A 12481-nucleotide genomic window follows, 5' to 3' on the forward strand; every position below is an offset into this window, starting at 1 on the left:
AGAATTTCATAAATCTTTGTAGAGTATCCTGAGTCCTGATATTTTCATAAATAATTGTATACAGTCTTCTCAGTCCTGGTAATTTAATAAATCCTTGTAGAGTCTCCTCAGTCCTGATATTTTCATAAATCCTTATAAAGTCTCCTCAGTCCTGATATTTTTATAAATCCTTGTAGAGTCTCCTCAATCTTGAGAATTTCATAAATCTTTGTAGAGTATCCTGAGTCCTGATATTTTCATAAATAATTGTATACAGTCTTCTCAGTCCTGGTAATTTAATAAATCCTTGTAGAGTCTCCTCAGTCCTGATATTTTCATAAATTCTGGTGGAGTCTACACAGTACTGATATTTTCATAAATGCTTGTAGAGTCCCCGCAGTCCTGATATTTTCATAAATCTTTGTAGAGTCTCCTCAGTCCTGATTTTTTCATAAATCTTTGTCGAGTATCCTGAGTCCTGATATTTTCATAAATAATTGTATACAGTCTCCTCAGTCCTGGTAATTTAATAAATCCTTGGAGAGTCTCCTCAGTCCTGATATTTTCATAAATGCTTGTAAAGTCTCCTCAGTCCTGATGTTTTCTTAAATCCTTGTGGAGTCTCCTCGGTCCTGATATTTCCATAAATCCTGGTGGAGTCTACTCAGTATTGATATTTTCATAAATGCTTGTAGAGTCCCCTCAGTCCTGATATTTTCATAAATCCTTGTAAAGTCTCCTCAGTCCTGATATTTTCATAAATTCTTGTAGATTCTCCTCGGTCCTGATATTTTCATAAATCCTTGTAGAGGCTCCTCAATCTAGATAATTACATAAATCTTTGTAGAGTGTCTAGAGTCCTGATCTTTTCATAAATCCTTGTAGAGTCTCCTCAGTCCTTATATTTTCATATATCCTTGAAGAGTCTCCTCAGTCCTGATATTTTCATAAATCCTTGAAGAGTCTCCTTAGTCCTAATATTTTCATAAATCCCTGCAGCGTCTCCTCAGTCCTGACATTCACATAAATCCTTGTAAAGTCTCCTCAGTCCTGATATTTGCATAAATCCTTGTAGAGTCTCCTCAGTCCTGATTTTTTCATAAATCCTTGTAGAGTGTCCTCGGTCCTGATATTTTCAGAAATCCTTGTAGAGTCTCCTCAGACTTGATAATTTCATAAACCTTTGTAGAGTATCCTGATTCCTGATATTTTCATAAATAATTGTACACAGTCTCCTCAGTCCTGATATTTTCATAAATCCATGTAGAGTCTCCTCAATCTTGATAATTTCATAAATCTTTGTAGAGTCTCCTCAGTTCTGATATTTGCATAAATATTTGTAGAGTCTACTCAGTCCTGATATTTGCATAAATCCTTGTAGAGTCTCCTCAGTCTTGATAATTTCATAAATCTTTGTAGTATATCCTGAGTCCTGATATTTTCATAAATAATTGTATACAGTCTCCTCAGTCCTGGTAATTTAATAAATCCTTGTAGAATCTCCTCAGTCCTGATATTTTCATAAATCCTGGTGGAGTGGACTGAGTACTGATATTTTTATAAATGCGTGTAGAGTCCCCGCAGTTCTGATATTTTCATAAATCCTTGTAGAGTCTCCTCAGTCCTGATATTTGCATAAATCCTTGTAGAGTCTCCTCAGTCCTGGTTTTTTCATAAATCCTTGTAGAGTGTCCTTGGTCCTGATATATTCAAAATTCCTTTCAGAGTCTCCTCAGACTTGATAATTTCATAAATCTTTGTAGTGTATAATGAGTCCTGATATTTTCATAAATAATTATATACAGTTTCCTCAGTCCTGGTAATTTAATAAATCCTTGTAGAGTCTCCTCAGTCCTGATATTTTCATAAATTCTGGTGGAGTCTACACAGTACTGATATTTTCATAAATGCTTGTAGAGTCCCCGCAGTCCTGACATTTACATAAATCCTTGTAGTGTCTCCTCAGTCCAGATTTTTTCATAAATCCTTGTAGAGTCTCCTCAGTCCTGATATTTTAATAAACCCTTGAAGAGTCTCCTCAGTCCTAATATTTTCATAAATCTTTGTAGCGTCTCCTCAGTGCTGACATTTTCATAAATCATTGTAAAGACTCCTCAGTCCTGATATTTTCATAAATCCTTGTAGAGTGTCCTCAGTCCTGTTATTTTCATAAATCCTTGTAGAGTCTCCTCAATCTTGAGAATTTCATAAATCTTTGTTTAGTATCCTGAGTCCTGATATTTTCATAAATAATTGTATACAGTCTTCTCAGTCCTGGTAATTTAATAAATCCTTGTAGAGTCTCCTCAGTCCTGATATTTTCATAAATCCTGGTGGAGTATACTGATATTTTCATAAATGCTTGCAGAGTCCACGCAGTCCTGATATTTTCATAAATCCTTGTAAAGTCTCCTCAGTCCTGATATTTGCATAAATCCTTGTAGAGTCTCCTCAGTCTTGATTTTATCATAAATCCTTGTAGAGTCTCCTCAGTCTTGATTTTTTCATAAATCCTTGTAGAGTCTCCTCAGTCCTGATATTTGCATAAATCCTTGTAGAGTCTCCTCAGTCCTGATTTTTTCATAAATCCTTGTAGAGTGTCCTCAGTCCTGATATTTTAATAAATCCTTTTAGAGTCTCCTCAGTCTTGATAGTTTCATAATTCTTTGTAGAGTATCCTGAGTCCTGATATTTTCATAAATAATTGTATACAGTCTCCTCAGTCCTGGTAATTTAATAAATCCTTGTAGAGTCTCCTCAGTCCTGATATTTTCATAAATACTGGTGGAGTCTACTCACTTATGATATTTTCATAAATGCTTGTAGAGTCCCCTCGGTCCTGATATTTTCATAAATCCTTGTAAAGTCTCCTCAGTCCTGATATTTTCATAAATTCTTGTAGATTCTCCTCGGTCCTGATATTTTCATAAATCCTTGTAGAGTCTCCTCAGTCCTTATATTTTCATATATCCTTGAAGAGTCTCCTCAGTCCTGATATTTTTATAAATCCTTTTAGAGTCTCCTTAGTCCTAATATTTTCATAAATCCCTGCAGCGTCTCCTCAGTCCTGACATTTACATAAATCCTTGTAGTGTCTCCTCAGTCCAGATTTTTTCATAAATCCTTGTAGAGTCTCCACAGTCCTGATATTTTAATAAACCCTTGAAGGGTCTCCTCAGTCCTAATATTTTCATAAATCTTTGTAGCGTCTCCTCAGTCCTGACATTTTCATAAATCATTGTAAAGACTCCTCAGTCCTGAAATTTTCATAAATCCTTGTAGAGTCTCCTCAGTCCTGATATTTTCATAAATCCTTATAAAGTCTCCTCAGTCCTGATATTTTTATAAATCCTTGTAGAGTCTCCTCAATCTTGAGAATTTCATAAATCTTTGTAGAGTATCCTGAGTCCTGATATTTTCATAAATAATTGTATACAGTCTTCTCAGTCCTGGTAATTTAATAAATCCTTGTAGAGTCTCCTCAGTCCTGATATTTTCATAAATCCTTATAAAGTCTCCTCAGTCCTGATATTTTTATAAATCCTTGTAGAGTCTCCTCAATCTTGAGAATTTCATAAATCTTTGTAGAGTATCCTGAGTCCTGATATTTTCATAAATAATTGTATACAGTCTTCTCAGTCCTGGTAATTTAATAAATCCTTGTAGAGTCTCCTCAGTCCTGATATTTTCATAAATTCTGGTGGAGTCTACACAGTACTGATATTTTCATAAATGCTTGTAGAGTCCCCGCAGTCCTGATATTTTCATAAATCTTTGTAGAGTCTCCTCAGTCCTGATTTTTTCATAAATCTTTGTCGAGTATCCTGAGTCCTGATATTTTCATAAATAATTGTATACAGTCTCCTCAGTCCTGGTAATTTAATAAATCCTTGGAGAGTCTCCTCAGTCCTGATATTTTCATAAATGCTTGTAAAGTCTCCTCAGTCCTGATGTTTTCTTAAATCCTTGTGGAGTCTCCTCGGTCCTGATATTTCCATAAATCCTGGTGGAGTCTACTCAGTATTGATATTTTCATAAATGCTTGTAGAGTCCCCTCAGTCCTGATATTTTCATAAATCCTTGTAAAGTCTCCTCAGTCCTGATATTTTCATAAATTCTTGTAGATTCTCCTCGGTCCTGATATTTTCATAAATCCTTGTAGAGGCTCCTCAATCTAGATAATTACATAAATCTTTGTAGAGTGTCTAGAGTCCTGATCTTTTCATAAATCCTTGTAGAGTCTCCTCAGTCCTTATATTTTCATATATCCTTGAAGAGTCTCCTCAGTCCTGATATTTTCATAAATCCTTGAAGAGTCTCCTTAGTCCTAATATTTTCATAAATCCCTGCAGCGTCTCCTCAGTCCTGACATTCACATAAATCCTTGTAAAGTCTCCTCAGTCCTGATATTTGCATAAATCCTTGTAGAGTCTCCTCAGTCCTGATTTTTTCATAAATCCTTGTAGAGTGTCCTCGGTCCTGATATTTTCAGAAATCCTTGTAGAGTCTCCTCAGACTTGATAATTTCATAAACCTTTGTAGAGTATCCTGATTCCTGATATTTTCATAAATAATTGTACACAGTCTCCTCAGTCCTGATATTTTCATAAATCCATGTAGAGTCTCCTCAATCTTGATAATTTCATAAATCTTTGTAGAGTCTCCTCAGTTCTGATATTTGCATAAATATTTGTAGAGTCTACTCAGTCCTGATATTTGCATAAATCCTTGTAGAGTCTCCTCAGTCTTGATAATTTCATAAATCTTTGTAGTATATCCTGAGTCCTGATATTTTCATAAATAATTGTATACAGTCTCCTCAGTCCTGGTAATTTAATAAATCCTTGTAGAATCTCCTCAGTCCTGATATTTTCATAAATCCTGGTGGAGTGGACTGAGTACTGATATTTTTATAAATGCGTGTAGAGTCCCCGCAGTTCTGATATTTTCATAAATCCTTGTAGAGTCTCCTCAGTCCTGATATTTGCATAAATCCTTGTAGAGTCTCCTCAGTCCTGGTTTTTTCATAAATCCTTGTAGAGTGTCCTTGGTCCTGATATATTCAAAATTCCTTTCAGAGTCTCCTCAGACTTGATAATTTCATAAATCTTTGTAGTGTATAATGAGTCCTGATATTTTCATAAATAATTATATACAGTTTCCTCAGTCCTGGTAATTTAATAAATCCTTGTAGAGTCTCCTCAGTCCTGATATTTTCATAAATTCTGGTGGAGTCTACACAGTACTGATATTTTCATAAATGCTTGTAGAGTCCCCGCAGTCCTGACATTTACATAAATCCTTGTAGTGTCTCCTCAGTCCAGATTTTTTCATAAATCCTTGTAGAGTCTCCTCAGTCCTGATATTTTAATAAACCCTTGAAGAGTCTCCTCAGTCCTAATATTTTCATAAATCTTTGTAGCGTCTCCTCAGTGCTGACATTTTCATAAATCATTGTAAAGACTCCTCAGTCCTGATATTTTCATAAATCCTTGTAGAGTGTCCTCAGTCCTGTTATTTTCATAAATCCTTGTAGAGTCTCCTCAATCTTGAGAATTTCATAAATCTTTGTTTAGTATCCTGAGTCCTGATATTTTCATAAATAATTGTATACAGTCTTCTCAGTCCTGGTAATTTAATAAATCCTTGTAGAGTCTCCTCAGTCCTGATATTTTCATAAATCCTGGTGGAGTATACTGATATTTTCATAAATGCTTGCAGAGTCCACGCAGTCCTGATATTTTCATAAATCCTTGTAAAGTCTCCTCAGTCCTGATATTTGCATAAATCCTTGTAGAGTCTCCTCAGTCTTGATTTTATCATAAATCCTTGTAGAGTCTCCTCAGTCTTGATTTTTTCATAAATCCTTGTAGAGTCTCCTCAGTCCTGATATTTGCATAAATCCTTGTAGAGTCTCCTCAGTCCTGATTTTTTCATAAATCCTTGTAGATTGTCCTCAGTCCTGATATTTTAATAAATCCTTTTAGAGTCTCCTCAGTCTTGATAGTTTCATAATTCTTTGTAGAGTATCCTGAGTCCTGATATTTTCATAAATAATTGTATACAGTCTCCTCAGTCCTGGTAATTTAATAAATCCTTGTAGAGTCTCCTCAGTCCTGATATTTTCATAAATACTGGTGGAGTCTACTCAGTTATGATATTTTCATAAATGCTTGTAGAGTCCCCTCGGTCCTGATATTTTCATAAATCCTTGTAAAGTCTCCTCAGTCCTGATATTTTCATAAATTCTTGTAGATTCTCCTCGGTCCTGATATTTTCATAAATCCTTGTAGAGTCTCCTCAGTCCTTATATTTTCATATATCCTTGAAGAGTCTCCTCAGTCCTGATATTTTTATAAATCCTTTTAGAGTCTCCTTAGTCCTAATATTTTCATAAATCCCTGCAGCGTCTCCTCAGTCCTGACATTTACATAAATCCTTGTAGTGTCTCCTCAGTCCAGATTTTTTCATAAATCCTTGTAGAGTCTCCACAGTCCTGATATTTTAATAAACCCTTGAAGAGTCTCCTCAGTCCTAATATTTTCATAAATCTTTGTAGCGTCTCCTCAGACCTGACATTTTCATAAATCATTGTAAAGACTCCTCAGTCCTGAAATTTTCATAAATCCTTGTAGAGTCTCCTCAGTCCTGATATTTTCATAAATCCTTATAAAGTCTCCTCAGTCCTGATATTTTTATAAATCCTTGTAGAGACTCCTCAATCTTGAGAATTTCATAAATCTTTGTAGAGTATCCTGAGTCCTGATATTTTCATAAATAATTGTATACAGTCTTCTCAGTCCTGGTAATTTAATAAATCCTTGTAGAGTCTCCTCAGTCCTGATATTTTCATAAATTCTGGTGGAGTCTACACAGTACTGATATTTTCATAAATCCTTGTAGAGTCTCCTCAGTCCTGATATTTTCATAAATTCTGGTGGAGTCTACACAGTACTGATATTTTCATAAATCCTTGTAGAGTCTCCTCAGTCCTGATATTTTCATAAATCTTTGTCGAGTATCCTGAGTCCTGATATTTTCATAAATAATTATATACAGTCTCCTCAGTCCTGGTGATTTAATAAATCCTTGGAGAGTCTCCTCAGTCCTGATATTTTCATAAATGCTTGTAAAGTCTCCTCAGTCCTGATATTTTCTTAAATCCTTGTGGAGTCTCCTCGGTTTTGATATTTCCATAAATCCTGGTGGAGTCTACTCAGTATTGATATTTTCATAAATGCTTGTAGAGTCCCCTCAGTCCTGATATTTTCATAAATCCTTGTAAAGTCTCCTCAGTCCTGATATTTTCATAAATTCTTGTAGATTCTCCTCGGTCCTGATATTTTCATAAATCCTTGTAGAGGCTCCTCAATCTTGATAATTACATAAATCTTTGTAGAGTGTCTAGAGTCCTGATCTTTTCATAAATCCTTGTAGAGTCTCCTCAGTCCTTATATTTTCATATATTCTTGAAGAGTCTCCTCAGTCCTGATATTTTCATAAATCCTTGAAGAGTCTCCTTAGTCCTAATATTTTCATAAATCCCTGCAGCGTCTCCTCAGTCCTGACATTCACATAAATCCTTGTAAAGTCTCCTCAGTCCTGATATTTGCATAAATCCTTGTAGAGTCTCCTCAGTCCTGATTTTTTATAAATCCTTGTAGAGTCACCTCAGTCCTGATATTTGCATAAATCCTTATAGAGTCTCCTCAGTCCTGATATTTGCATAAATGCTTGGAGAGTCCCCTCAGTCCTGATTTTTGCATAAATCCTTGTAGAGTCTCCTCAGTCCTGATATTTGCAAAAATCCTTGTAGAGTCTCCTCAGTCCTGATATTTTCATAAATCCTTGTAGAGCGTCCTCGGTCCTGATATATTCAAAATTCCTTTTAGAGTCTCCTCAGACTTGATAATTTCATAAACCTTTGTAGAGTATCCTGATTCCTGATATTTTCATAAATAATTGTATACAGTCTCCTCAGTCCTGATGTTTTCTTAAATCCTTGTGGAGTCTCCTCGGTCCTGATATTTCCATAAATCCTGGTGGAGTCTACTCAGTATTGATATTTTCATAAATGCTTGTAGAGTCCCCTCAGTCCTGATATTTTCATAAATCCTTGTAAAGTCTCCTCAGTCCTGATATTTTCATAAATTCTTGTAGATTCTCCTCGGTCCTGATATTTTCATAAATCCTTGTAGAGGCTCCTCAATCTAGATAATTACATAAATCTTTGTAGAGTGTCTAGAGTCCTGATCTTTTCATAAATCCTTGTAGAGTCTCCTCAGTCCTTATATTTTCATTTATCCTTGAAGAGTCTCCTCAGTCCTGATATTTTCATAAATCCTTGAAGAGTCTCCTTAGTCCTAATATTTTCATAAATCCCTGCAGCGTCTCCTCAGTCCTGACATTCACATAAATCCTTGTAAAGTCTCCTCAGTCCTGATATTTGCATAAATCCTTGTAGAGTCTCCTCAGTCCTGATTTTTTCATAAATCCTTGTAGAGTGTCCTCGGTCCTGATATTTTCATAAATCCTTGTAGAGTCTCCTCAGACTTGATAATTTCATAAACCTTTGTAGAGTATCCTGATTCCTGATATTTTCATAAATAATTGTACACAGTCTCCTCAGTCCTGATATTTTCATAAATCCATGTAGAGTCTCCTCAATCTTGATAATTTCATAAATCTTTGTAGAGTATCCTGAGTCCTGATATTTTCATAAATAATTGTATACAGTCTTCTCAGTCCTGGTAATTTAATAAATCTTTGTAGAGTCTCCTCAGTCCTGATATTTTCATAAATCCTGGTGGAGTCTACTCAGTACTGATATTTTCATAAATGCTTGTAGAGTCCCCTCAGTCCTGATATTTTCATAAATCCTTGTAAAGTCTCCTCAGTCCTGATATTTTCATAAATCCTTGTAAAGTCTCCTCAATCTTGATTTTTTCATAAATCCTTGTAGAGTCTCCTCAGTCCTGATATTTTAATAAACCCTTGAAGAGTCTCCTCAGTCCTAATATTTTCATAAATCTTTGTAGCGTCTCCTCAGTGCTGACATTTTCATAAATCATTGTAAAGACTCCTCAGTCCTGATATTTTCATAAATCCTTGTAGAGTGTCCTCAGTCCTGTTATTTTCATAAATCCTTGTAGAGTCTCCTCAATCTTGAGAATTTCATAAATCTTTGTTTAGTATCCTGAGTCCTGATATTTTGATAAATAATTGTATACAGTCTTCTCAGACCTGGTAATTTAATAAATCCTTGTAGAGTCTCCTCAGTCCTGATATTTTCATAAATCCTGGTGGAGTATACTGATATTTTCATAAATGCTTGCAGAGTCCCCGCAGTCCTGATATTTTCATAAATCCTTGTAAAGTCTCCTCAGTCCTGATATTTGCATAAATCCTTGTAGAGTCTCCTCAGTCTTGATTTTATCATAAATCCTTGTAGAGTCTCCTCAGTCTTGATTTTTTCATAAATCCTTGTAGAGTCTCCTCAGTCCTGATATTTGCATAAATCCTTGTAGAGTCTCCTCAGTCCTGATTTTTTCATAAATCCTTGTAGAGTGTCCTCAGTCCTGATATTTTAATAAATCCTTTTAGAGTCTCCTCAGTCTTGATAGTTTCATAATTCTTTGTAGAGTATCCTGAGTCCTGATATTTTCATAAATAATTGTATACAGTCTCCTCAGTCCTGGTAATTTAATAAATCCTTGTAGAGTCTCCTCAGTCCTGATATTTTCATAAATACTGGTGGAGTCTACTCAGTTATGATATTTTCATAAATGCTTGTAGAGTCCCCTCGGTCCTGATATTTTCATAAATCCTTGTAAAGTCTCCTCAGTCCTGATATTTTCATAAATTCTTGTAGATTCTCCTCAGTCCTGATATTTTCATAAATTCTTGTAGATTCTCCTCGGTCCTGATATTTTCATAAATCCTTGTAGAGTCACCTTAGTCCTAATATTTTCATAAATCGCTGCAGCGTCTCCTCAGTCCTGACATTTACATAAATCCTTGTAGTGTCTCCTCAGTCCAGATTTTTTAATAAACCCTTGAAGAGTCTCCTCAGTCCTAATATTTTCATAAATCTTTGTAGCGTCTCCTCAGTGCTGACATTTTCATAAATCATTGTAAAGACTCCTCAGTCCTGATATTTTCATGAATCCTTGTAGAGTCTCCTCAGTCCTGTTATTTTCATAAATCCTTGTAGAGTCTCCTCAATCTTGAGAATTTCATAAATCTTTGTTTAGTATCCTGAGTCCTGATATTTTCATAAATAATTGTATACAGACTTCTCAGTCCTGGTAATTTAATAAATCCTTGTAGAGTCTCCTCAGTACTGATATTTTCATAAATCCTGGTGGAGTATACTGATATTTTCATAAATGCTTGCAGAATCCCCGCAGTCCTGATATTTTCATAAATCCTTGTAAAGTCTCCTCAGTCCTGATATTTGCATAAATCCTTGTAGAGTCTCCTCAGTCTTGATTTTATCATAAATCCTTGTAGAGTCTCCTCAGTCTTGATTTTTTCATAAATCCTTGTAGAGTCTCCTCAGTCCTGATATTTGCATAAATCCTTGTAGAGTCTCCTCAGTCCTGATTTTTTCATAAATCCTTGTAGAATGTCCTCAGTCCTGATATTTTAATAAATCCTTTTAGAGTCTCCTCAGTCTTGATAGTTTCATAATTCTTTGTAGAGTATCCTGAGTCCTGATATTTTCATAAATAATTGTATACAGTCTCCTCAGTCCTGGTAATTTAATAAATCCTTGTAGAGTCTCCTCAGTCCTGATATTTTAATAAATACTGGTGGAGTCTACTCAGTTATGATATTTTCATAAATGCTTGTAGAGTCCCCTCGGTCCTGATATTTTCATAAATCCTTGTAAAGTCTCCTCAGTCCTGATATTTTCATAAATTCTTGTAGATTCTCCTCGGTCCTGATATTTTCATAAATCCTTGTAGAGTCTCCTCAGTCCTTATATTTTCATATATCCTTGAAGAGTCTCCTCAGTCCTGATATTTTTATAAATCCTTTTAGAGTCTCCTTATTCCTAATATTTTCATAAATCCCTGCAGCGTCTCCTCAGTCCTGACATTTACATAAATCCTTGTAGTGTCTCCTCAGTCCAGATTTTTTCATAAATCCTTGTAGAGTCTCCACAGTCCTGATATTTTAATAAACCCTTGAAGAGTCTCCTCAGTCCTAATATTTTCATAAATCTTTGTAGCGTCTCCTCAGTCCTGACATTTTCATAAATCATTGTAAAGACTCCTCAGTCCTGAAATTTTCATAAATCCTTGTAGAGTCTCCTCAGTCCTGATATTTTCATAAATCCTTATAAAGTCTCCTCAGTCCTGATATTTTTATAAATCCTTGTAGAGTCTCCTCAATCTTGATAATTTCATAAATCTTTCTAGAGTATCCTGAGTCCTTATATTTTCATAAATAATTGTATACAGTCTTCTCAGTCCTGGTAATTTAATAAATCCTTGTAGAGTCTCCTCAGTCCTGATATTTTCATAAATTCTGGTGGAGTCTACACAGTACTGATATTTTCATAAATGCTTGTAGAGTCCCCGCAGTCCTGATATTTTCATAAATCCTTGTAGAGTCTCCTCAGTCCTGATTTTTTCATAAATCTTTGTCGAGTATCCTGAGTCCTGATATTTTCATAAATAATTGTATACAGTCTCCTCAGTCCTGGTAATTTAATAAATCCTTGTAGACTCTCCTCAGTCCTGATATTTTCCTAAATGCTTGTAAAGTCTCCTCAGTCCTGATATTTTCTTAAATCCTTGTGGAGTCTCCTCGGTCCTGATATTTCCATAAATCCTGGTGGAGTCTACTCAGTATTGATATTTTCATAAATGCTTGTAGAGTCCCCTCAGTCCTGATATTTTCATAAATCCTTGTAAAGTCTCCTCAGTCCTGATATTTTCATAAATTCTTGTAGATTCTCCTCGGTCCTGATATTTTCATAAATAATTGTATACAGTCTCCTCAGTCCTGGTAATTTAATAAATCCTTGTAGACTCTCCTCAGTCTTGATTTTATCATAAATCCTTGTAGAGTCTCCTCAGTCTTGATTTTTTCATAAATCCTTGTAGAGTCTCCTCAGTCCTGATATTTGCATAAATCCTTGTAGAGTCTCCTCAGTCCTGATTTTTTCATAAATCCTTGTAGAATGTCCTCAGTCCTGATATTTTAATAAATCCTTTTAGAGTCTCCTCAGTCTTGATAGTTTCATAATTCTTTGTAGAGTATCCTGAGTCCTGATATTTTCATAAATAATTGTATACAGTCTCCTCAGTCCTGGTAATTTAATAAATCCTTGTAGAGTCTCCTCAGTCCTGATATTTTCATAAATACTGGTGGAGTCTACTCAGTTATGATATTTTCATAAATGCTTGTAGAGTCCCCTCGGTCCTGATATTTTCATAAATCCTTGTAAAGTCTCCTCAGTCCTGATATTTTCATAAATTCTTGTAGATTC

This window comes from Narcine bancroftii, chromosome 9, assembly GCF_036971445.1.
Source record: "Narcine bancroftii isolate sNarBan1 chromosome 9, sNarBan1.hap1, whole genome shotgun sequence".
In the NCBI taxonomy this organism is placed as follows: domain Eukaryota; kingdom Metazoa; phylum Chordata; class Chondrichthyes; order Torpediniformes; family Narcinidae; genus Narcine; species Narcine bancroftii.